The following is a 27,775-nucleotide window of genomic DNA, read 5'->3' as shown; positions in this document are numbered from 1 at the left end:
ATAATAGAGTTGAGAGGAGGTGGCTTTGTGCAAGAGTGACTCTTGCTTTTTGTGAGAGAAAGGACTTATGCCTGTATAGGGAGCCTAGTTTTTTGTGTACTAGTTTTTATGGTATGTGAGATGTGAACATCAAAGTGGAGATTATTGTCTATTTCAATGCCCAGAAGTTTGGTGTGGTTAGAGGGGGAGATGGTGGTGCCGTCCTTAGATGTTATGGTAGAGGGGTTTTTTTTATCTGTTTAGGGGTAAATAGTAGCAGTTTTGTCTTTTTGGGATTTAGAATTAGTTGGATCCCAGATATCCATTTTTCTACTGAGATAAAGGTATCTTGAGTGAGTGAGTGTAGGATGGTGGGAGATGAGGCAGAGCAGATCAGAGTTGAATCATCTGCATATTGTATGAGTGTGGCATGTTGTGTAGAGCATTTGATGTTGTTTGTGAAAATAGAGAACAGCGGGCCCCAGTATAGAGCCCTGTGGGACCCCTATGGTGGTTGGAAGTTGTGTAGACAGAGTTCCTTTCCACTGGACTGATTGTTGCCTGTCAGACAAGTAGCTTCTGAACCAGGCTATAGTAGAGGGAGGTGAAGGATAATGATGTTAGTGAGTCTAGTAGAATGGAGTGGGAGACCACATCAAATGCTTTTGAGAGGTCTAGGAAAATGGCTGATACATATTTGTTATCATTCCTGTGAAGGTTTATATAATTAGTGAAAGATAGTAGGGCTGTGGTAGTGCTGTGATGTGGACGGAAACCGTGTTGTGTGGTAGATAGATTGTGTGTTAAGAAATGTCATCACTTGCAAGTGGATGCATTTCTCTAGAATTTTGGATAAGGGGCAAAGGATGGCAATAGGTCGGTAGTTGGAGAATTCATAAGAATTGTCTCCTTTATGGAGAGGAATGATGCAAGATACTTTCCAGAGTTTGGGTATGTAGGATTCTAGTATGGAGCGGTTGATAAGGATGGAGACAGGATATGATAAGGAGTCACTAGCCATTTTTAGATATGCAGCAGGTATGTTATCAGCTGCTAGTGTGGTTGGCTTTAGTTTTAGGAGAAGTTTTTTGATAGTTGAGGTGGGCACTAGTGATAGGCTGAAAGAGGGGGTGGTGTGGAATGGGTTAGGTTGTGACTGAGGTAGACTGTTTTTGGTTATTTGACTGGACAGGGCTAAGATGGATTTAGTAAAATGGTTATTAAATTGAGAAGCTATGTCTAGGGTATTGTTAGAGTGGGTGCTGGGGTTGTGGTTTTGCCTGGCTTTAGTAGGGAGTTAATGACATGCCAGAATTTTTGTGGACTATTTGAATATTTCCTTTGGGCGCTAAGAAAATAGTTTTGTTTGTTTATTTTGGATTCAGCCTTGGCCTTGTTTCTAAGCTGTTGATAGTATTGTCTGGAGCTAGGGGTTTTGTCCGTTTTCCAGATTTTCCAGGCTTTATCTCTAGCTTTTAGTAAGGCTCTCGTGTCCCTATTTAGCCAGGGTGCGTAGTTGGTTTAACTCTGATCTTTCTGCTGGGAGGTAGACTATTAAGGATGTTAGAGAAGGTAGTATTGAAGTAGTCTACTGCTTGGTCTAACCCGAGTGTCCATAGTGGTTCTCAGTTGCAGTGGCTTAGGACAGTATTTAGGTATCGTGGGGTAAGGTTACGGTCATCTCGTACAAATTTGTAGACTACTGGTTTGGGGTGATTGGAGTGTTTCTGGAGTAGGAAGGTGGGGAGATGATCACTTAAGTCATCTGGGAAGCAGCCTACTGTATAGTTTTGTTTGGGATAGTTGGTTAGTGTCCAGTCCAGTATGGATTCTCTCTTTGTTTTCTCATCTATTCTAGTTGGTTCTTTAATTAGTTGAGAGAACCTATATAGATTGATATGTGTAGAGGGGCTGCTGGAGTTATAGGTTGCCCAGTCAGTGTTAAGGTCTCCTAGTAGGATCGTTTCCTGAGGTAGATTGTCCTTTGTCCAGTGTAGGATGTCTTCTATTATGAGCGAGTTGTTGCTTGGTGGTATGTAGCAGCATATTATATTGATGATCTTGATGTTTCTTATGGATAGGACAGAAAACAGGACTTCAGCATTTTGAAAAGTGGGTGGTGTGGTGTGCAGGAGCTGGAGGTTAAGGGTGTTTTTAAAGAGAATCACCCAGGACAAATGGGTACTGTATATTGTTTTTCAAGGTTACAGGTTCCACTTTCCCACCCTACCAAGGTCAAAAGGTATGCCAGACCTGCTACAAAACCAATGGGCAGAGGCACAAAAACAAATTTCTGCTCTCATGGACATGAGAGCTATTCAAAAAGTACCACAGCAAGAACAGGGGCAAGGATTTTACTCAAGACTTTTCTTGGTACCTAGAAAGGACAAAGCCTGTAGACCAATACTGGACCTGTCAGTTTTAAATGCTTTCCTGGATGTTCCAAAATTCAAAATGTTGACACTGCAGCAACTTCTACCCATGCTGGGCAAGAAGGCTTGGCTAGTTACTTTGGACCTCAAAGAGGCATACCTGCATGTCCCAATCAGACAATCTTGCAGAAGATACATCAGATTCATAGCTGGCTCAATGCATTCCCAATTCTCTGCACTGCCCTTTGGCTTATCTACTGCGCCCAGGGTCTTCACAAAATGCCTGGCACCAGTAGTTGCATTTTGCAGACAAAAAGGAATTCAAATATATAACTACTTGGACTACTGCCTTATTCAAGCAGAGAGCAAGGACGTTCTACTAAAGCATCTGGTGTTTGTAAAAGAATTACTAATTTGCCTGGGGTACACAGTATACGAAAAGAAATCAAAACTAGTGCCCTCTCAAGAGATAATATTCCTGGGTGCAAGCTTAAATACAACTGCCCAGATGGCTTATCTCATGCCAGACAAGCAAAGGCAACTGACTCATTACTTTCAAATGATGGCAACAAAGATCCAGCTACCTGCAAGAAAAATTCTGCAGGCCTTGGGCTTCATGGCATCTTGCATTCTGCTAATTCCATATGCAAGACTGCATATGAGGAAGCTACAATGGTACCTAAAAAGTGTTTGGACTCAACATTGCCACAGCCTGGAAGCAATAATAACTCTTATTCCCTGCCTGCAACAGGAGTTTTGATGGTGAGCATTGGCCTGTCACCACAACAAGGGACAGCCTTTCACTTAACCCACAGCCAGGCAGTCACTAACAACAGATGCATCGGATTATGCCTGGGGGGCACACATGGCAGGAAAATGTATTCAGGGCACGTGGCCCAAGGACCAAATGCATCTGCATATCAATCAAAAAGAGATGCTAGCTGTTCAGAATGCCCCGACAGCCTTCAAGGACCTACTACATCCAGGACAACTATTACTAAAGACGGACAATACTACAGTTATGTGGTACATAAACAAGCAAGGGGGCACACATTCCTACCCCCTCTGCAGGCAAGCCATGACTTTGTGGAACACAGCACTGACCTGTCAAGTACATCTGCAGGCACAATTCCTGCCAGGAAAGAAAAATACTCTGGCAGACGAACTAAGCAGAAACCTCATGGATCCTCACAAGTGGAAACTAAATCCACAGGTCTTCAGCATGAAAACAAAGAAATGAGGATGCCCAGACATAGATCTCTTTGCCTCCCCTCACAACTACAGAGATTCTGCACAAGGACTTAACCCTCACAAGCATGGAAAGTAGTGGATGCTCTATCTTTCAGCTGGAAAACCTTAACAGTTTATGCCTTTACACCACTGCCTCTCCTTCCCAAGGTGCTCCTAAAAGTCAGACAAGAGAAGCCAAAAATGATTTTGATTGCCCCAGACAAGCACTGGTACCCAATCCTAAAGAGCTTGTCTCAAGGCCCAGCCTGGACTTTACCTCTAATTCCTCATCTTCTGACTCAACAAAACCATCAGATCCTGCACAGCCAACTCAGAACTTTAAATCTGACTGCATGGTGGATAATATAGCCACTCAGAACACACCTCTCTCTAAAGCTGTTATTGATGTCATTTTGGAAGCCAGGAGGCCCAGCACCAGGAAATCTTATGCAGAAAAATGGAAGAGATTCTGTGCTTGGAACCAGGCACATGGACTTGAACCACTTGTTGCAAATATTCCTCAGATTTTACAATACCTAACTGAGATGCTGGACAAAGTCTTATCCTTCTCATCAATTAAGATTCATGCCTCTGCCATTTCAGCTCATTACAATACGGAACCTCCTATTTTCTCTCATCCACTGCTAAGACAGTACCTCAGAGGGGCAAAAAACATAAGACCCCCAAGGAGAACACCGATACCTACATGGGACCTCAACTTTGTCTTAGAAAAGCTCACACTACCTCCTTTTGAGCCAGCCAATACAGTTGACATACAATTCTTACCATGGAAAATTGCTCTGCTCCTAGCAATAACTTCAGCAAGAAGAGTCTGAGTTGCAGGCATTAATGGCAGTGGAACCTTTTTATCATTTTTCATTCGGACAGGGTTTCTCTAAGGACATACCCAACATTTATGCCAAAGGTAGTATTCAGTGTGGCTCTTAACCAAACCATTCATTTGCCAACATTTTATCCAAATCCCCAGAATAAAGGGGAAAGACTTCTGCACTCAATGGATATGCACAGGCAGCTGCGCTTCTACTTGGACAAAACAAAAGCTTTCAGAAAAACTGAGCAACTGTTTGTAGGATATGCTGCAGGATCACAAGGAAAGGCTATCTCAAAGCAGACTATTTCAAAATGGATAGGACACTGTATTTGTTTCTGCTATGCACAGCATGGCAAGTCAGTGCTTAAGAATATTAGGCCACATTCTACCAGGGCAGCAGCCACTTCAGCAGCCTTTCTCGGAGGAGTACCAACCAAGGAAATTTTGGAGGCTGCAACTTGGAGTTCAGTGCACACTTTCACCAAGCATTATCACTTGTCTCTACTCTAAATCCAGAGCAGGCTTTGCCACTGCAGTTCTGCAGGACCTCATAGCCACTCCTAATCCTATTTAGAGCCAGCCGCCCTACGTCAGCTTTGGGATTCAACCCAAGTGTAGTGACTGCAGCAGTGAAACACGATGAACATAGTACAGTTGTGTACCTACCATAAATGTAGATGTTCGAGTGTATTTGCTTTGCTGGGACTTTTCTATGCTTCTCTATCCTATACAACCTATGTGGTGTATTTGCTTGTAGATGAAGGTATTGTTTTTATTTTACTGCATGTTTTTATAAGCAATATATATTGCCTACCTTATTGGAGGCACCTGACATCTGGGGCAAGAAAAACTGAAGAAAATGGCGTCTGCTACATTTTGTATACCCCTGGCGCACTGATGTCAGGGAAGAGGCAACAGCAAACGACGCCAGACCAGGACTTTGGAATTCAGGCCGACTGATGGTAGCCTGCCAGCAGGATAACCCAAGTGTAATGACTGCAACAGTGAATACACTCGAACATCTACATTTATGGTAGGTACACAACTGTACTTTACTGTCATCAGAACATCATCAGACATATCTTCAGTTCTTCGAGATTTTGTATTGTTCGAAAGAGGGATGGTCATTTTTCCCATATGTACTTCTCCAAGCACACATCGAACGGAATCTGTTATACAGGGAGATTAGATTCTCAGCTATAGTATGATTTTTTACCACATTTTGCGATACAGTAACTAGCTTCAACTGTGTTTTTGTAATCTTTGCTACCTGACAGGATGTATGATGTCAGATTCGATCTTTTATTTTCTGCTAACTGTTTGAAAAAAAATATATTCCTTGTTTTTATAGTTAGCATGTTTCGTTTCTAAATGTAAACGTAGGGAAGGTTTTGCGCTACCATTTGACAGCACTTCCCCACACACCACGCATTGGGGCTTAGGACAGTCTTCACTTCCCACATAGGAAAATCCATATTTCTTCTATTCATCACAGTACTTTCCCTCTTAGAGAAACTAAGGACTGTGTCTAGTGTTTTGCACCAAAATGTTGGACGTCTTGAGAAGTACTCTGATCACTTCCATGTCATGCTTCAGCTCTTTTGTTGTGCTGGGTGTCTGCCACTTATCCATCAGAATATCTAGTAATAAGACAATTACTGAATTACTACACGAAAGCAAAATGCATGTAAATTTGCCCCCCCCCAGTCATTCCAGTCTCCCATTACTTGGCTATTTCCCCACTTCTCCCCTTTTTCCATAAAAACTGTTCAAAACTGTCAGTGTGCAAACTTTTTTCTTCTCAATGATTACAGATATTTGGATTTAATTTAAAACTTTTATTTCAAATTTTATAGCACAAACACTGATAGACATTTGATAAACAATGTTAAGTCTCACAAGGAAAACAGACATTAAAACTTCTCTACCTTGAAACTCACATTCACTGAATCAGCATGGAAACCCACATTCAAAGAAAAGATAGCTCAGATGGCTTAGTGGAAACTTGCTGTGGCTATGGTGTGCAAGGTCCTGGGGTCAAGACTTGCAAGGGCAGCTCAAAATGCATCTGGCCAGTGGAGGATTAAGATTAACTTTGGGTAGTTTTCAAATCAGTCCACATGAGGATCTTAGAGCCTGCTGCTAACAAACAACTTTATATTTCAGAGTGCATGTTCACCCAAAAGTCATACAACAGACCACTATTAAAAAATACATTAAATACGTATCTTGCCAAACAAAAGTAATTAAAGTAATGTAATTATTGACGTATATCTCTCTCTAATTTCTAAACTAAGCATCAAGTGTGTCTTGGCAAGTAATACAAATCAAGTCTGGAAAGGACCAATTTATTTCCACACACCGTGCAAAGTAGAAGCCAACATATCTACAATAATAAAAAGGAGGATAGCTAGAGAGCATTACCTAGCAACTATCAAATCTTCCTTAACCCTCGTTATCACTTGCAAGGGAAAGATCACACATCAAACAGAAATTAAAGGGCAATTCCTAGCAAATTATTGGGTCATATGCTTTTTTGCGCCTGCTGTCACAAAAAAAGCAAAAGAACTCTTAGTAAATACTAACCACATCCAGGTTCATACACATGTTATAAACTAGTTGCCTTCCAAGAAGTTAATTCCCTTGGTCTACAAACGTATCAGCAAGAGTTAGATGTTCTTCGTGTTTCACTGTTGCAGCCATTACATTTGGGGTAATCTGCTGGCAGGTTGCCCTCAGTCGGACTGATTAGCAAAGTCTTGGGTCCTGCGTTGGTTGCTGTCCCTTCTTCCATGACGTCAGGTCGTCAGGGGTATAAAACATGCAGCTGACGCCATTTGCATCACTTTCTTGCCGCGCAGTGCCTGAAGCAGAAGCAGTTTGCAAGTGCCGGTCAGCCAACTCCTGAAGTTTCCATTTTCGAGTTTCAGAACCAAAGTCTTCAACTAAAAGCGAAGTACCCCGTCGGGGAAACTTTTTCTTGCTCCTTACCTATGTCAGTAAAAGTTAATAATTGCATTACTTGTGGGAAGCAAATACCTCATAAGGAATTTCATCTGTACTGTATTCCCTGCCTAGGCCCTGACCACAACTTACCTTGCTGTCGGTTTTGTGGTAAATTTAATCAATGCACTATTAAACGTGTGTATTTTTGCTTCTTAATACTTTGGCTCATGATTTAATTATCCAGAAATGTCCTCCGTTAGCAGTCCGATTACCGGAATACCTAAAAAACGCAAGGAAAAAGAGACAGGCCGTCGAGGTCCAAAACTGACAACAGCACTTCTCCTAAGCCAGTCACCAGTTCGCCGGTACTCAGTGAGGCGCTTTCGCAGCCTCTGATACCCACTACTTCTGATTCGCAGGCCTCTACTGAGAACCATTCAGAGTCAGGTATGTCATGAGATGCTTCAATTATGGAACCCGCGGATGTCTCTACCTTAGATGGGTCTGGAGCCGCTGTGCAGGCACCGGCTTCTGAGGGTGATTTCAGGCCTACAAGATTGGTATATCAGACCGACACTTTCAAAACTAAGGCCAAAATCTAAATCTATGTCTAAAAAACTGATGCCTGGGCCACATGTGCAGGCCCCTATGCCTAAAAAAACAAATAATCAAAAGGCTGAAGATTTAATTTCTCTGATCAGAGGTAGCCAACCCTCTTCTTCTAAGAGGCCTAGGCAAGACATTGATTATGAATCTTCTGAAGAAGATTCTGTTTCTTCTAACTCTTCTAATGAACAGGATTTGTCTGTACCTACTTATGAGGACTCTGATGCAGAAGATTCCATTCCTTCTGCTTCTCCCCCTGAGGATTTTTCTTTTGGGGAAACTTTACATACCTTAAGGGAACATTTCCACTGAGAAAGTCAGGATTTCTCTGAATCTAAAAAGAGACTTGGGGATTTTCTTCTTCCTCAGCATAGACATTTGGCTATACCTCCTGTTCTAGACATTGTTGATGATGTTTTTTGAGAATCTAGTATGGCTCCTGATTCTCTGCCTCCGGCTCATTGTAAGCCAGACAGATACTACAGGGTTTCTGACTCCCACAAATTCCTTGTCAAAACTCCTATTGCAGATCCTGAAACCATTTCTCAGGACTCCAGGGGCATTAAGGCCTCTACTGCTAAAAATCCTACCCCTTCTGATAGAGATTCCAGGGCGCTGGATAGATGGGGTAAGAAGGTTTACACTTCTGCAACCTTGGCAATCAGGGCTTTAAACTGTCCATTTCATTTACTTAAATATCAACAGCATATCATGGGACTGCTTAAAAAGAAAATTATGTTAATTTCTGACTGTGGAAAATACAGATGTACAGGATTTATTGCATTCAGCTGAACACGTTGGAAAACAAACTTTGCAATGTGGTTTTGATTCTTTGGAGGCCTCTTGAAGGGCTGCTGTAACTGGGTCTGTGCTAGGAAGGCATGCTTTGCTCAAAGAGCAAACTCTGCCTGATCATGTTAAAGCAAAATTGTTGGTTGCTCCTTTACAACAGGACAGTCTCTTTGGTAATAAGGCTGAAGACGTTTTAAAAAAGATGGAAGATAAAGCTAAATCTATGCAAACTGTGAAAGATTTCTTACACGTGCAACCTCCAAGGTTTAGTAGGCACTGGCCTACTAAGAACTGGTCCTTTCCAGTTCCTTCGAGGGCCACTCAAGTCAAACCCAGACATTCCAAAGGCTCCAGGTTTCAGTCACAAGGGACTTTTAGAACAAAACAATGGTGTGCCTCCACCTCCAAATCTGGAAATAACCAGGCACCTCCCTATGGTAAACAGTCTCAATGACTTCCCTCTACACTTACCAAGCACTTACCTTTTAGCCGCCCTTTTGGGGGGGAAAACTGGTGCTTCATGCAAGAAACTGGCAACTTATAACCCAGGAACAATGGGTTTTAAATATAGTGTCCTAGGAATACAGATTTCATTTCCACATGTTGCCAATCCCAAACGGATGGCCAGAGGCCCAGAAACAAGTACTGTTCCTCATGAACATGGGGGTATTCAATGAGTATCAGAAGAGGAAAGGGGACAAGGATTCTATTCAAGACTTTTCCTGGTAGCCAGAAAAGACAAATCATGGCGTCCAATGCTGGACTTGTCTACTCTAAACACTTTTCTAGACATTCCAAAGTTCAAGATGCTGACTCTTCAACAGTTATTTCGTATGCTAGGCAAAAATGCCTGGTTGGTAACTCTAGACTTAAAAGAGGCTTACCTGCATATCCCAGTCAGGGGAATCTTGCAGAAGATCCCTCCGCTTCAAAGCAGGCTACTTGCATTACCAGTTCTCTGCACTGCCCTTTGGCTTATCTACTGCACCCAGGGTCTTCACAAAGTGCCTGGCTCCAGTAATTGCATTTTGCAGGCAAAGAAATATTCAAATCTATCCATACATGGACGATTGTCTAATTCTGGCAGAAAACAAGGACATTCTTCTAAAACATCTGGCGTTTGTAAAATGGGTTCTAACTTGTCTAGGGTACACCATAAATGAAAAGAAATCACATCTGGTTACCCTCTCAAATAATTACATTCCTGGGTGCAAGCTTGAATACAACTGCCCAGATGACTTACCTTACGCCAGAAAAGCAAATTTAATTGACGACTTTCTTCATACAGGTGGCCACAAAAACCGTGCTATCTGCAAGACAAATTCTGTAAGCCTTGGGGTTCATGGCCTCCTGCAGTCTACTAATTCCATATGCAAGACTGCATATGAGTAAACTTCAATGGCACTTAAATAGTTTATGTAGTCAACATTCACAGCCTGGAAACAATGATTCCTGTTGTACCTTGTCTGCATCTAGAGTTCCTATGGTGGGCAGAGGCCTGCCACCAAAACAAGGGACTGCCATTCACTCCGCTCCCTGCCACCCAAACCCTGACTACAGACGCATCAGGCTGTGCTTGGGGAGCTCATCTGGCAGGGAAGTGCATTCAGGGCAAATGGAGCCCAAATCAATTGCACCTACATATCAGTCAGAAAGAGATGCTAGCTATACAGAATGTACTGACAGCCTTCAAGGGATTACTTCATCCAGGACAACTACTGATAGACAGACAACACCACAGTTATGTGGTACATAAACAAGCAGGGGGGTATACACTCCTACCCCCTTTGCAGACTAGCCATGGCATTGTGGAACACAGCCTTGACCCATCAAATACAACTACAAGCTCAATTCCTGCCAGGAAAGCTAAGTACTCTGGCAGACTAACTAAGCAGAAATCTTATGGACCCACACGAATGGAAACTGGAACCACAAGTTTTCAACATGTTGACACACAAATGGAGGAGCCCAGACGTAGATCTTTTTGCCTCACCCCAGAACTATCAGTTGGACAAATTCTGCACAAGAATTCATCACAAAAAAGCTTGGAAAGTGGATGCTCTATCATTCAGCTGGAAAACCTGTCAGTCTGTTTTTTTCCCCCTCTGCCTCTGCTCTCCAAAGTTCTACTAAAAGTCAAACTGGACAAACCAAAAATGATTCTGATTGCTCCAGACTGACCTCGCCAACACTGTTACCCACTCCTGTGCAATGTGTCACACCTTCCTCCGTGGCACCTGCCTCAGACACCTTACCTACTGTCTCAGCAGAACTACCAAATTCTGCACACTCTGCTCCAAACTTTAGCCACGCTGAAAGATTCAATCAATTTCACCCTTGGCCATCCCTCAGCAAACCTGTGATGGATGTTATTTTGGAGGTTAGAAGGCCTAGCACTGGAAAATCTTATGCTGACAAATGGAAAAGATTCTGTGCCTGGAACCAGTCGCAAGGAATAAGCACAGCAATGCCCAATATTCCTCAGATTCTGCAATACTTAACTGAGATGCTTCACAAGATCCTATCCTTTTCTTCCATAAAAATCAATTTCTCTGACATTTCAGCTCATTACAGCACAGAACCTCCCCTCTTCTCTCATCCTCTGCCAAAGCAGTATCTCAGAGGGGCCAAAAATTTAAGACCTCCCAGGAGAGCACCAACTCCTGCATGCGACCTCAATTTTGAGCTAGCTGCTACTGCAGACCTAAAATTTCTCTCCTGGAAAGTGGCTTTCCTTTTAGCAGTCACTTCAGCTAGAAGGATTTTAGAATTACAGACTCTTATGGCAGTGGAGCCTTTCATTATTTTTCATCCGGACAGGGTGGCTCTCACGACCAGTCCTCCTTTCATGCCTAAGGTGGTATCCAGTGTGGGTGTTAATCAGACCATTTGTCTGTCAACTTTCTTTCCCAATCGACAGAACAAGAGCACATTCTGCATTCATTGGATGTACACAGACAACTTAGATTCTACTTAAACAGGACAAAATCTCTAAGAAAATCTGAACTATTGGTGGCATTTGCTGCAGGGGCAGAGGGAAAGGCTATTTCAAAGCAGACTATTTCCAAATAGATAAGCCATTGTATTCATTTCTGCTATATGCACCATGGTAAACCTATCCCCAAGGGGATCAGATCTCATTCCACCAGGGCTTGTATCTACTTCTGCAGCCTTTCTCAGAGGGGTTCCTACCAGAGACATTCCAGAAGCTGCTACCTGGAGCTCATTTCATACGTTCACCAAACATTACCATTTACCTCTCTTCTCCAAATCCAGAGCTGGCTTTGCCACTGCTGTCCTGCAGGGCCTTATAGCTACTCCTAATGCTGTATAACTCCATCCTCCCAACCATAGCTTTGGGATTCTACCCAAATGTAATGACTGCAACAGTGAAACTCGAAGAACATAGTGCAGTTGTGTACACTTACCATAAATGTAGATGTTCGAGTGTATTCACTGTTGCAGTCCTGGTTACCCACCCTCCAACCCCCTGTTTTTCTCTTGCTATACCTCTCCTTGTTCTATGCTTAAAAGCTTTTTTGGTGTATTTGCTTTTGTTTGGAGGTATAATTTTTGTGTTTTAAATTGTATACATATTTATATATATATATATTGCTCCCCATCTGGGGGGCACCTGACATCTGGGGCAAAAAAAACTGATGTAATGGCGTCGGCTGCATGTTTTATACCCCTTATGTCATGGAAGAAGGGACAGCAAACGACACAGGACCCAAGACTTTGTTAATCAGGCCGACTGAGGGCAACCTGCCAGCAGATTTACCCAAATGTAATGACTGCAACAGTGAATACACTCGAACATCTATTTATGGTAAGTGTACACAACTGTACTTACAAATGAGTGCCGGTCGGTCGCAACCAGAGTTTGAATTTCATCTGAAAACATCTAAAGCTAAGTATCATGCTGGTTGACCCTCTTTTCTTTTACTAACCGATGTCCGAAAAAGTTAACAATTGTTTGGCCTGTGGAAAGCAGATCCCACACTGAGACTTCCATTTTTACTGCGTTACTTGTTTAGGCCCAGACCACGACATCCCCCGTTGCCAATTTTGTACCGTCTTTAATGTGACAACCATTCACCATAGAGCCCTTATTCTAGCCAGTTATTTTCATGTTCCATCTTCGCATTCCGATATGGCGTCTGTCAGCCAACAATCTGCAGACATTCAGAAAATACACAGATTAGGATAGAGGCAGACCACACAAGGCTAAGCCTTCTGACGACACTACTGTTAAGCAGGTCGTCAGGTCTCCAGAATTCAGTGAGGCGCTTTCGCAGCCCCTGATGCCCGATTCGGTATCTATGCAGGCGTCTACCGAGACCCTTTCTGAGTCCAGTATGCCGTAGAAGTTGTCTTAGTCATCTGAGCCTTTGGCGGTCTCTGCCTTGGTTGGGTCTGGAGCCGCTACGCAGACACCGGCTTATGAGGAGGCATTTCGCACTACCGAATCCAGACAAAAGCGACGTCTTCTCATCTGACTACCATTTCTTTCAAGCCAAGGGATTCTCGCATGCCTAGAAGCCAGGCCACGCCTAAATCTGCTTACAGCCACCATCTTGCTCCTGCTCCTGCTCCAAGCACAAATGCTCAAAATGGCGGAGGATCTCATCTCCCTTATCCGGGGTAGTCAGGCCACAGCTTCTAAAAGGAAAAGGCACCCTTCTCCAGAAATTGACATAACGGATTGTGAAGAATCTGACTATTCAGATTTTGAAGAGGAACAGCAGCCTCTTTCTGCTTATGAGGATTCAGATGCAGAGGAGTCCATCTCTTCTGCCTCCCCTTTAGAGGACCTTTCCTTTGGGGGAACCCTTCACACCATCGAACATTTCCAGTGAGAATCTCTGGACTTGCCCCAGTCTAAGAAAAGACTTGGAGAGTTTCTGGACATGCTCCAGCACAGACCCTTGGCCATCCCCCCTATTTTAGAAGTGGTGGATGATGTTTTCCATGAATCCAGCTTAGCCCGACTTCCTCCCACCTGCCCCCAGTAAACCTGACAGGTGTTACACAGTACCGGATTTTCACAAATACCTGTACAGAAATCCTGCTGCAGACCCAAAGGGCATTACTCCTGGACCTAAAGGAGCTAAGACTAGTTCTGCCAAGAATCCTGTTCTTGTAACAAGGACTCCAGAGCTCTGGACAGATGGGGTAAAAAAGTATACACCTCTGCAACCTTAGCTGTCAGGGCACTCGACTGTCAGTTCCATATGTTAAAATATCAGCAACACACTTTGGAACTATTAAAACAAAAGATTTCTACCGTGTTCATCGTTTTTCACTGTTGCAGTCCTTACAAAATGGATTATCTGTCTCCCGGTAGCCCACAGTCGGCCAGAATACCAAAGTCCTTGGTATATGACGTCAGCTGCCTTCGGTTTTAAGCCTGATGTCGGGTACAAAGGGAAGGCAGCAGACGCCATTTCCTCAGTCTTTCTTGCCGCGGAGCCCAAAGCAGAAGCAGTTTACATGAGTGCCGTTCGGCCGAGTACCTTCTTTTTGTATTCCGACTGCTAAGTTGAAGACATCCTCAGATAAGTACCCCATTGGGGACCATCTTTTCTTGCTTTAACGAATGTCAGAGAAAGTTAACTGTCTTGCCTGTGGAAAACAGAATGTTAAGTTGTCTATCTCGCCTTCATTCTTGCTGGTTGGGTTCGGAGGTGATCCTCGGCTCTGACTCTGCCATCTTCAAAAGCTCGAGAGCTACTTACTGGCTCGAGGCCCCCCAATATCCCATGATGCCTGGCGCTAGATACTCAGATCTCATTTGCCGCTTCTGCTGCGAGGTTGCTTTTACCAGCTCAGGTCATTTTTCATTTTTATTGTTAGTGTGTAAAAAATTGTTTATATTATAGTTGGTGTTTAGAATAGTGTACTTACAGTAGCTGTAGTTACCTATTTGTATTTAGTCTCCTTCCCTTGAAAACTCGTTTTCTTGTTAGAGTCCCCCCCCCCCCTGTTTCTTCTCTTAAAGGTAGCCATTTTTAGTTAGAGGCTAATCCTTGTTTTCAATTTTTATGTAGTAGTATTAGAAATCGTGGTAGATTAGTAGGTCTATTTACTTTTTCTTGGATAATAGTGTGTGTGTGTGCTTTTAGGGTGTGGTAACTTGTGTTGAGTGTGTGTGTTTTTACTAGTTACCTACTTCTCCTTTGTTACTTTTTTCTCTGTAAATTGATCTTTCCTTTTACAGGAATGTCTAAAGATACGAAAGTATCTGAATTCAAGAAGTGTGACTCATGCTGTCAGAAGATGTCACTGACAGATGGTCACACTTCTTGTGTCTACTGTTTGGGCACCCTACACCTGCAGGACTCTTGTTCGATGTGTCACGCCTTTAGTCCAAGAGTCCTGCAGGAGCATAGGAATAAACTAATCCTTAGGGGTTTGCTCAGACCTGAAGGGTCACCGGCTAAGGCGCAGTCAGTGAAACCCTCTAAGCGAACGAAGCCGCCGGCTCCCAGTTTGGAGCCGTCGTCAGGTGTGGCATCTGCTTCAACTTCGGTTCTGACTGGAGCCGAAGTACCTATCTCCCAGTCAACTTCAGTTCTGACTGGAACCGAAGTACCTATCTCCCAGTCGGCCCCGACTCTGGTGTCGGAACCGTCAGGGAGTCAAAAACGCCCTAGAGTCTATACACTCTGCTCCGGGGTCGTCTCTGTTACAGTCGGAGCGAAGTCACCGATCCCACTTTTCTCGGTCTTCTAGACTATCTGACCATGATTTGGAGAGAGTGGTGAGCAGGCTTCTAAAATCGCACGCCCTGGCTAAAATGCTATCCAGCCCCCCTCATCAGGGTTCGGCTCCGCCTGTCTCTGCAGTAGTTCCTCCTTCGACTCATCCCTCGAGTTCGGAGCCAGAGCTTGCTGGGGCTTGGATTGTGGAACCGTCGGCGCCGATACCTACCCTTTCGGTCCCGTCGTCGACTCCGATCTCCTCCATGGTGCCGTCCTTAGAGGGATCTGGGCGCCGGGACTCCCTCAACTGCTCCGAAGGGGCGAGTGGCATCGGACCCTTGTCCGACCCCATTCTCCCTCTCGGAGCTTCGGCGCAGGTGAGTTCGGCTCCTGCATCGGCCTCGGAGCAGTCTCGCTCGGTGCCGGGAAGGATCCCGGTCTCTTCGGAGCCGGAACCTTCTCCGATATCGGGAAGGGGTGCCTTCGAGTTCATGAGGAGTGTGCTGGCCTCTGAGTCAGCCCCACGGTCAGCCTCATTGGCTCCTCCCCCCATGGTGCCTGCGTCTGCCCCTCCTCCAGACCCCAAGTGTGGGGAACAAGCACTCCAGGGCACCCCATTGGGTGTAACTTCCTCTTTCGAGGCCTCCCCTGATCATGCAGAGGAGCCCCCTCGAAAGAGGAAATGCAAGAGGAAGCATGTTGACTCCCCTGAGTCTGTCACTTCAGATACCGACTTAGAGGATTCGGAAGGGTCCCCGAGATCCCCCTCTGAGGACGTCTCTTTCTCAGACATCTTTGAGATACTTAGGCAGAGGGGGAACTGGACTACTCTTAACCCTTCCGAGTATGAGTCTGTATTCCTGGACGCGTTTGGTTCCCGACCCTCCACCTCCTGGGTGTCTCTGCCTTTCGATCCACTGATGTCTGTGGTGGCTCGGATGGCGTGGTCAGCCCCAGACACAGTGGAACCAACCCCCCGAAGACCCACAAAATTTATTACTGCACCACAAGACAAGCAATTTCTGATGAAGGGTGTTCCCGTTGATGCCATGGTGGTAGCAGCAGCCACAAAAAAGGAGTTGGCTGAAACTTCGTCTGTCCATCCCCCTAATAAGGAATCTAGGACGATGGACAGATATGGGAAGTGGATGTTTCCTCAGCAACCTTCTCCATGAGGTCGCTGAACTAATTGTGCCACTTTACCCACCTTCAAAGGGATCTCCTTAAAGAGCTAGGAGATACCCTTCAAGATCCATCAGCTGCGGGTGCCCAGGCTAAGGTTGCCTCCCAGCTGGCAATTCTTAATTCGGTAGTAAACTCCTCCATGAGGCTCATCTCTTATGCAGCCGATGGTGCGAGTAGGGCCGCAGGCACAGGCGTGGCCTTGAGGAGGCATGCTTGGATGTGGTTATGTAACTTTGCATAACCCTTCAGGGCGTCTTTCACCAACACCCCCTTTGATGGTTCTGCTCTTTTTGGACCACGGGTGAAGGATACCCTTACCAGGTGTGAGCTGGAAGGCAAGACTCTCTCTGCTGTGGGAGTCAGTTTTTCCACTCCTTCAAGACTGTATCCCAAGGGTCAGAAGTGTGGGAAGATGTGGTTCCGGAAACCCCAGAGACGCGTGCCTGACACACGTGGCGAGTTCCCCTCCAGGGGCAGAGGAGGGAGCAACAATAGACGCCGCCCTCTGGGCAGAGGAGGTCCGCAAAATCAGGGCCAAAGAGAATCTTTCTCTGTAAGCCCTTCCAGCATCCCTGAGGTGCTGCCTGGCTGTCCACCTTCGGAGGCAGTCGGGGGAAGATAATCGCTGTACCCAAAAGCCTGGCAAAGTATAACACAAGACAAATGGGTACTGTCTATCATATCCGAAGGTTACAAAATCCCTTTCTTTCGCACTCCCTACATTCCCAACAAATCCCTTCCAGATGTTCCACCCAATCTAAGGGATCAAGCAGTTCAAGAAATTTCAAAACTGCTAAGAAAAAGAGCCATCCAGCCAGTCCCAGCAGACCAGCAAGGTTCCGGAATTTACTCAAGGTTCTTTTTGGTACCAAAAAAGATAGGGGACTGGAGACCCATTCTGGATCTCAGCAGATTAAACAGGTCTGTTCAAAGAATGAAGTTCCGGATGGTCACGCTACAGTCCATTTTACCCTTTCTGGGTCAGGACAATTGGATGTGCTCCATAGATCTTCAGGACGCGTACTACCATATCAAAATGGACAGACGCTCCAGAAAATTCCTCCACTTCCGGCTGGGAGCCAGTCATCAGTTCAGAGCGCTGCCCTTTGGTCTCACCACAGCCCCCAGGGTGTTCACCAAATGTTTGGCAGTAGTTACCGCTCACCTGAGACGGCAAGGATTCCAGGTGTTTCCATATTTAGACGACTAGCTCCTTACTGCAGCCACTAGGCATCACCTTCTGCGAGCCAGAGACTACACCATCCAAACTAGGCATCACAATAAATTTCGAAAAGTCTGCATTGTCGCCTTGGCAATCTATTACCTTTATAGGCGCAAACTTAAATACAAAGGACATGTCAGCGAGACTTCCATTAGACAGAGTGCTAGACATTCGCCGACATGTGCAGGTCTTATTAGGATGCAAACAAATTCAGGCCAGATTCGTCCTAAAGACCTTGGGTCTCATGGCAACGGCTATCATACGAGTCCCCCTCCTCGTTTTCATAGGAGAATTCTTCAGTGGATGCTGTTCACCCAATGGTCTTTCCAGCAACTTCCAGTGTCTCACAAGATAATGATCACACAGACATGCAAAAACCAACTTGCTTGGTGGATGGTTTCCCCATCAGTACCCCAGGGCAGGCCATTTGCTCTTCCTCCTCCAGTGGCTACGGTGACCATGGATGCCTCCCTGATCGGGTGGGGGGGGGGCATTTTCAGGGCAGAACAGTCCAAGGCACCTGGCAGCCTCACGAGTACCATCTGCATATCAATGTCTTGGAGATGAGGGCCGTGCTTTCGGCGTTGCAAGCTCTTCACAACTCTCTTCCCACGGGGACCATTGCAATTCAAACAGACTGTCGTTAGTGTGTTACATCAACAAGCAGGGCGGAACCAGGTCCTACCCCCCTATGTCGAGAAGCACTCAGACTCTGGCAGTGGGCGATCTCTTCCCAACGGTTTCTGATAGCAGCGCACATCCCTGGGAAGTCCGTTATAGCGGACAGGCTGAGCAGAGCAGTTCTCATGCCTCACAAGTGGTCTCTCAATCAGACAGTGGCGGACCAAATCTTCCGTAAATGGGGTCAGCCTTGCTGTGACCTTTTGCCACCCCCTTCAACAGCAAGTGCAACAATTTCTTCTCTCTCCTCCCTCTTCCCCGGACACTTCCCCAGAGACGCTGTAGTTCACGATTGGCCTCAGGGACTTCTTTATGCATTCCCTCTGTTCCCCCTGATTCCCAAATTAATACAGAAAGCTACCACATTGGGATGCGAGATGATCCTTATTGCCCCTTACTGGCCTCGACAAATTTGGTTCCCGTTCCTGCATCATTACCTTCTGGAGCAGCCCTGGACCCAGTTCCGGGTCTCCTGATCCATCAGTCGGGCGGGCAATCCCTTCAATCTCTCCAGCTCACTGCTTGGTTGCTCCACTTCCGACCTTAGCCAGGCTTCCCAACATCTCCCACTCTGTGCGTGAAATCTTCTTATCGCACAAGTTTACCACTAGAAAGACTTATGCTAGTAAGTGGAAACATTTCTCTTTCTGGGCAGAGGCTAGGAATATAGATCCCTTTTCAGCACCTGTGCACCATATTTTGGGTGTTTTAGCGTAACATTTTCGTGCTGGATCGTCTTCTGCCACGATTAGAGTTCAGTTAGCTGCAATTTCAAACTTTCATACAGGTCTGTCGGATACTAGTATCATGTCCCATAAGCTTTGTAAAGCTTTTCTCAAAGGGACTACTTTACTCAGGCCCCCAGTGAGAGATCCCCCGCCTCCGTGGGATCTAAATTTGATTTTAGCTTCCCTGATACTGCCCCCCTTTGAACCTGCAGCTTCTTGTTCTTTGAAGTTTCTTTCTTGGAAAACCCTTCTTCTGGTTGCAATTACTTCAGCCAGAAGAGTTTCTGAACTTCAGGCTCTTTGTGTTCGCCCTCCTTATCTAGTTTTCCACAATGACAGTTTCTCTTAGGACTAATCCTTCCTTCCTTCCAAAGGTTTCTTCTGACAATAATTTGAATCAGTCTATTGATCTGCCTGTGTTTTTTCCAAATTATTCCAACAAGACGGAATACAAATTGCATCAGTTGGATGTTCATAGACAGTTACGCTTTTACTTGCATAGAACTAAGCAAATCAGACCAGCTGTTCCTGTCCTATGCTGAGGGTAAACAAGGTCTACCTGTGTCGAAAGTAACCTTATCTAGGTGGTTGACATCTACTATTACATTTATATATCAGCTAAGGAATAAAGAGCTTCTTGCTAAACCAAAAGGTCACTCCACTAGAGCTCTAGCTACTTCAGTGGCTTTTCAGGTAAGATTGCCAATGGAAACTATTTGTGCGGCAGCTACATGGGCCAATCCTCATACCTTTATTTCACATTATAAGCTGGACGTGGCCTCCAGGAGCAGAGCTGATTTTGGTTCCACTGTTCTGAAGTCTGTTCCGATGTGCCACCCAGGATTGAGTTGCTAGGGACACTGTCCCAACCAGCAAGAATGAAGGCAAGATAGACAACTTAACATTAAGAAGTTATGTACCTACCATAACGTTCCATGTTAGTTGTCTTCTTCTCGCCTTCTTTCTTGCATCCCACCTTCCATCCCCCTATCCTAGTAGACCGAGAAGAGTTCCTTATGTTTATATCACTGGCTGAGTCTTCTCTGGCTATTCCTTCTGACTAGTAGTCTCTCCAGTAGGATTTATGCATTCTAGGACAGGATTCCTGTATTATTATTATTATTATTATTATTATTATTATTATTATTATTATTATTATGTCTGCAGTTAGACTTACCAAACGAGATCTGGGTATCTAGCACCAGGCATCATGGGATACAGGGGGGCCTCGAGCCAGTAAGTAGCTCTCGAGCTTTTGAAGATGGCCAAGTCGGAGCCGAGGATCGGCTCCGAACACAACCAGCAAGAAAGAAGGCGAGAAGAAGACAACTAACATGGAACGTTATGGTAGGTACATAACTTCTTATTCCGCACCATGATTTTCACTCTTATTGTATCACTTGTTTGGGCCTTGAGCACGACGTCCCTAATTGTGATCTCTGTACTTCTTTCAACCTGCGTACCATACGCCGTAAAGCTAGGATCTTGTTTACGCATTTCGGATTTTGGCCTAAGTTCGTCGGTATGGCATCTTCTGGTCTCCAAACTTCAGATGTTCCTAAGAAGCGTAAGGATAAAGACCACAACTGGTTTGGGGTCAAATTAGCTGACGACGTTCCTGTTAAGTTGGTTGTTGGCCCAGCAGTAGTCAGTGAGGTGCTTTCATTGCCCCTGCAGTCTGCAGGCCTCTACTGAGACCTTTTCTGAGTCCTCCGTACCACAGGCTTCCACTTTGTCTTTTGACCCTCCGCCTGTTGCTGTCTCTGGATCCGGAGCCGCTAAGCAGGCGCCGGCTTCTGAGACCTCTTTTCTCCTCCCGGAGACCAGATCCAGACCAATGACGTTGGTTCACACTACTGTGATGGCTAGGCCTCCTAAGTCCCTCTGGCTTTCTAGCAGGCCTTCCAGCCGCAAATCTGTTCAAAAGCGGGTGCCGGCCTCCCCTCAAATGCCTCAGTCTCAGATGATTAAAATGGCTATTGATCTCTTAACCCTTATCAGGGGCTGTCCGCCAGCTCTTTCTAAGAGGGCCGGGGAATTGTCCCCAGAAGGTTTGTCTGCCTCAGACTCTGAGGTTTCCAGCAACTCTGCTGATGAAGAGGGAAACTCTCAACTGTTTTCTGGTTTTGAGGATGCTGATGGGGAAGACCCAATCCCTTCTGCCTCCCCTCCAGAAGATTTTTCTTTTGGAGATACTCTGAATACTCTTAGGGAGCATTTCAAATGGGAAAGTCCGGACTACCCTTAGTCTAAGAAAAGTATTAGGGAATTCTTGGATTTGACACAGCATAAGACTTTTGCTATCCCTCCGGTATTGGAAGTTGTTGATGATTTCATGAAGAATTCTTTGACTCCTAATTCTGTTCCTCCTGCTCCTAGAAAACTTGACAGGTATTCTAGTGTGCCTGATTCTCATCAGTTCCTTTTCAAGAATCCTACTGCTGATCCGGAGATTATTTCTCAGGGCCCTAAAGGTGTTAAAGCCACGGTTGCTAAAAATCCTGTTCCCTCTGACAGGGAATCTAGGGCCTTGGATAGATGGGGTAAAAAGGTTTATACTTCCTCCACCCTTGTGATTAGATCAGTTTATTGTCGTTTTCATATGCTTAAGTATCAGCAGCATACTTTGGAGGCTATTAAGGCTAAAATTGCTGGTGTTCCTTCCCTGATGGAGAGTAAGGACATGCATGATTTATTGAATTCTGCCACTGTTGTCACTAAACATTCTCTACATTGTGGTTTTGACACTTTGAAGGCTACCTGCATGGCAGCAGCCACTGGTTCTGTTATTAGAAGACATGCTTGGCTCAGGGAACAGCCCCTTTCTGAACCTGTTAAATCTAAATTACTGGATGTGCCTTTGCACAAGGACAATCTTTTTGGTAGCAAAGCAGAAGAGGTGTTGAAAAAGTTGGAGGATAAGGCCAAAGCTATGCAAACTGTTAAGGACTTTCTGCTAGGTCAACCTCCTCATTTTAGTAGACATTACTCTTCTAAGAATTGGACTGCGGTGGTGGTGTGGTAGCATTGTCGACTTAGAGTAAGACGTCCTGTTCAATTCTCAGCTAGAGCGTCTTCTGTGTGGAGACATGCGTGAATGGGCAGTCCTACGTTGAAGATTGTGCTTCAGGGCCGGCAACTCGGCACGTAAAAATCTACTGCCAATCATTAGCGGACAGGAGTTCCGCTGTGGCGACCCCTAACCAGGAAAAGCCGAAAGACACAACAACTCTTCTAAGAATTGGACTTTTCCTGATCCTAGTAAACAGGGTCGCTCTCGGCCTAGGGATTACAGGTCTTCTAGGGAACAGACTTCCACCCCTCAAAAGGCTAAGAACTGGCAGGCTTCTTCTTCAAAATCATGGAGTTCTAAGCAAACTTCCCAAAGCAAGCATTCCCAATGACTCCGGCCTCCCCCTGTCTTGCCCCTTCCTGCCTCTGTGGGCCCAGGGTTTCCTTTGGGGGGAAGGTTAGCCATTTTTGCAGATGTCTGGTCCACCATCACAGACGACAAATGGGTACTCAGAATAGTATCCCAAGGCTACAAGTTCTCCTTTCACACCTTCCCTGTCCAGCAAAGATACCCAGATATCCCCCACATCAAAGGGCAGGAGCAGAAAAACAAGTTTCTTATCTGCTAAACCTGGGAGCAATGTCAGAAGAAAAATTCAAACGAGTCACATCTGCCTCAGGTGATGAATTTTCCTTTATTAGTAGTTAACCAGATTACACAGCATGTTGGCCAAGATGTCCGGTCAGGACTGGTCTGATCTCCTCTGATCTGATCAACTTGTTTACTGACATCAACTTTTATACTGCAAGCAAAACAATTTTTGTTACATTTCTGACCATTGACAGTTGGCTATGAAAAACATATAGGATAAACATGTTTATCACAAATTACCTCAAACCCACAGCTAGTACAGAATGTTCAAGAAGTACAGAATGTTCGATTCAACAACGGTAGCTCAAATTTTCCAGGAGACGCAGCCTGCCCCAGTAAATTAACTCTTACTCGGCCGTGCGTCCTTATCCCAGGCTTCACTGAGCTATAACCAAATCTCTTTATTCTGAAATGCAGAAAACAGATATCATTCAGGTTCATAAGCAATGCTGCATTTTGTTCACAGATGAGGCCCATCTTTGATAGGCATATCCCAACAAATAACATGTTCACTTTGCAAGAACAGGAAAAAGACAAATAACAGTATGTTTTTAAAACTTTTTCTCTTAACATTTCCCCCCTGAAAACACTTTTATTTGTCTTTTATTTCAGCAATATATGGTAACAGCTAAGTTTTTTCTTTGCATACATTACTTCATTGGCAAGACAAATTTTTAAACTTCAAAAACATTTGCAGAGAGTCACATTTCAATGTATTCACTTTCACCTGTCTGTTGCAATTGCTGGTACATCATCTTCGTAACAGCAGTATCAACCAGTCTTTGTAGAAGACCTCTGCTACAGGGTATACAACAACAACCACATACCACCACGATAGCCACAGCGACTCTAACGGACGCCAGTAAACTGCTGATGAGATGACTCCATTCCAAACCACGCTTGTAGAAAATCTGTAAAGGGATTATTTACCCCAGAGTTCTCTGCCAATTCTTCGGATAACATCTCCAAACCTTTCAAAGCTCGAGTGATACTTCCATCAGGCGCAGTGTTGTTTGGAATATATGTACAACAGAAAGTCCCAAACATCTTGCAAACTCCTCCTTCTTTGGCCAGGAGCATATCCAACGCAATTCGATTCTGCCATGCCACCTGCGAAGTGGCCTCCAGTTGTTCAGCAATTCCTTTCAATGCATCTTTGGTATAGTTCACAAAACACTGCTGGTTATAGTAAATGTAGTTGATCCAGTCCACATTCTTATTAGGTTGAATCCAGACAAAGATGGATGTAAAACCAGCTGCTATTTGGTTTATTGCTTTGTATTCATCAGGTACGCCTCTTGGTATGCCAGTGCTATCAATGTAGACACCGTTATCGAAAGATTGCTTCAGTGCCTCTCTTTTTCTCCGACTCAACCACTTCGGCTTTATTTCAAGCTCTGTTACGAAATTGCTTGCTGGAATTGGGAAAATGTAGAATGGCAGAATTAACTTTACAAGTGCACAAGTTCTCTTCCAGGGAATCGTAAGCCTTGATCTGAGTTTGTTGTGTCCACATAACCACCACACGTCTGCTAAACTATGAGTTTGGTTCTCCAGAAATGGATTCCCATTGCCATTCACAGTAACATTGCAATAGTTCTGTCCCATATTGCCATAATTTTTCCCTGTGCCATCTCTGGAAATGCACATGTACAAACCTGGATAGGAAATCGCTGCAGGCGGTTTCTCAACTTTGCTTATGACCGGAAAATGCTGAGTTTCATCTTTGCATTTATCTTCAGTTTTGTTGAAGAATAATTTCAACAGACACGTTAGGTTACCTTCATCTTGCATCAATGGGACTGTTGCTAATTGCTGTTTACCTTCAGCACAAGAAATACAGTTCTCACTATGTGCTTCTTGGGTACTATATCTAACCCAAGATAACCATTCATTATGGTGTATGAATCACGTCTCGAGTAACAATTGTTCTTCTTTTGTGAAGGCAAAATCTGCTTTATTTGTAACATTCTTAAGGCTTTGTACTTTTAAGTTGGAGGGTCCCCAAAGGATCAGTTCTAGTTGGAAGAGACACACTGATTCCATAAACTCCTGAATCACTTTCTTGTGGTGACACACTGGTTATAGTAACTACTCCGGTACCTTGGGAATGCGCAATTTTTATTCTTTGTTGCCTGCTTTTGTCTTTCTCTGGTATCACTGCACCACTTGTTTCCCATCCATTCACATCTGTTGACCACCAAACACTTGACCAGGACGTACAGTCTCTATTGCACAAGTATTTTGCACGAGTCGAGAAATTATTATTGTTCCATTTAGAACAGTCCAAAATTCCTTCACAAAGTTTCACCTTAAACACAGTAGTTATACCTGTTTGCTCTTGCAGCACCACCATTCCTTTTTCTCTTGCAACTGTTCCTTCTCGTATGGACATATTTACTTTCGCCACCAAAATCATCATGTGACAGTTCAAGTACCAGTTGAACATGGCCATCCTCCCTAAGGACTACCTCGCGCCATTGGTTTCTTTACTGGGTTTGAGACGAACTAACCCCTATTGGGCTAATCCCCCTTTGTAGCCAGACTTTGCGCTCAGAGGTCCGGTGGAGTTTGACCAATATCAATGGCAGAAGGAAGAGCCTTGAATTTTTTTACAGTGGGTGATATGAATCCACGAAGTCCTCTCAGCGATCTTTACAGCCGTAGGTGTCGAGATAAGTACTTGGTATGGGCCTTCCCACCTGGGGGATGACCAATTCTTTCTCTTCACAATTCGGATCCACGCTTAACAAAGTTTAATTTCTGGAATCTGCAAAGGAGTAATTGGTTACAAGAGATTTGACATTTAGCAGCTTCTTCATATAATCCGCTAGATCCTTACCCCCCTCACATTCCGCTGGCAACAATCCTTGCCACTGCGGGACATAATATGGTCTCCCAAACAAAAGTTCAAATGGTGTAAGTCCTTTGCAGGAAGGTGAGATTTGCATGTACAGGAGTGCCAACGGAAGGCATGCAGTCCATGATCTATGCGTTTCTGCCATTAGTTTGCGGAGCTTACTCTTCAAGACACCGTTGTGTCTTTCCACCAGTCCAGCTGATTGGGGATGGTAAGCACAATGATTTTTGAGATCAATTTGAAACACTTGACCCAATTTGTGAACAATCTGGTTAACAAAATGAGACCCATTATCACTGTAAATGCGTCTTGGTAGGCCAAATCGGGGAATTATTTCTGTAGTCAAAAGCTTTGCTACTGTTTGTGCATTCGGATACTTCACTGGAAAAGCTTCTACCCATTTAGAAAAAGCATCAATAATGACCAAACAGAACCTTTTTCCCTCTGAGGGTGTCAATTCAATAAAGTCCATGCAGAGTGTGTGGAATGGATACGGAGGGGTAGGGAATGCCTGCTGAGACTTTAACTCCCCCCTGAGCATGATACTTTGCACATAATAAACAAGATAAACAGAATTGCTTTGCATAAGTTGAAAACCCTTTACACCAAAACACCTTAGTCACTATTTGAATCATCGTCTGTACTCCTACATGGGCAGGTCCATGGCTAACCAATGCCGCATACCTAAAAAGGTTTGAGGGTAATACCATTTTGCCATGTGATGCCCTATACAACCCACTCTGTCGAGTGATACCATATTTTACCCAACAACATTTTTCCTTCTGTGTCGTCAATGTTTGCATTGCATTTAGTGTCTCTAAGTCTAAGAGGTGTCCGGGCTCCAAATCATTATCATGTAAAAGCAAATCATTTTCTTCAGCTGCCTTTTTTGCAACCATATCAGCAAGGGCATTTCCCCTGGAGACAGGATCTTTTCTGTTGGTATGTGCGGAACATTTACATATCGCTATCTGAAGTGGTAGTTGCACTGCATCTAACAACTGTAAAATTAAATCTCTGTGATTTATTGGTTTGCCTGTCGCAGTAACCATTCCCCTATTCTTCCGTAGTTGAGCGAAAACATGTACAGTGGAGAAAGTATATCGACTATCTGTATAAATTGTCACTTTTTTACCCTCCTCTAATGTACAAGCTCGAGTCAAAGCCACCAACTCAGCTGCCTGTGCAGAATAAATGTTTGACAATCCTTTTGCCTCCAAAACTTCAGTTTCTGTGGTGACAGCATACCCTACTAGTGTTTTTCCTACAGTGTCTTTCTTTGCTGATCTGTCTACAAACAAAACAAGATCAGAATCTATCAACGGAATATCCATTAAATCTGGTCGGGGAAGTACTTTGTCATGAATGCTCTCTAAACAAACGTGTGGAGTACCTTCTTCTGGAGTCGGCAAAAGTGTCACCGGATTAAGAGTAGTACATCTTTCTATGGTCATATGAGGCTGTGTCAGCAGCACTGTCATACACGACAAATGTCGACTAGGAGATAAAAAGGTTATCTTATCTTGCAAAAGTATAGTAGCTACTGAATGTGGAACCCGCAATTGTAATGGGTGAAACAAAACTAATGATGCTGAGGCTTGTACTGCCATGGCGGCTGCCACCACAGCTTGAACACAATGTGGCAATGCCCTTGCAACAGGATCTAATCTGGAGGAGTAGAAAGCTATTGGCCTCTGTTTATCCTCATGTACTTGTACCAGAACCAAAGTCATATATCCTCCCTTACAATCAACCATTTGTACAAACGGCTTAGAATAGTTCGGAAAACCCAAAACAGAGGATCCTGCTATCAATTGCTTAATTCTAATAAATGCCTGTATTGCCTTATTTGTCCACTGTATATTATTCTTAGCCGCCATGGGAGTATCATAGATCAGTGCGATCAATGGCCCTACTTCCTCAGCATAGTTATGGATCCAACTAATACAAAAATTAGTCACAACTAAAAAGGAC

The 27,775-nt window shown here is 44.4% G+C and overlaps 1 protein-coding gene across 1 annotated transcript in view; it reads left to right on the top strand.

Annotated features, from left to right (window-relative positions):
• Positions 1 to 27,775, top strand: part of NIPBL (NIPBL cohesin loading factor) — a 4,951,262-nt gene that overhangs the window by 1,888,058 nt on the left and 3,035,429 nt on the right. The window lies entirely within an intron of this gene.

Source organism: Protopterus annectens, chromosome 1.part0 (assembly GCF_019279795.1).
Source record: "Protopterus annectens isolate FY-2018-M chromosome 1.part0, PAN1.0, whole genome shotgun sequence".
In the NCBI taxonomy this organism is placed as follows: Eukaryota; Metazoa; Chordata; order Ceratodontiformes; family Protopteridae; genus Protopterus; species Protopterus annectens.
The sequence above is the reverse complement of the archived record's forward strand: the minus strand, read 5'-3'. Positions and strand labels throughout refer to the sequence as shown.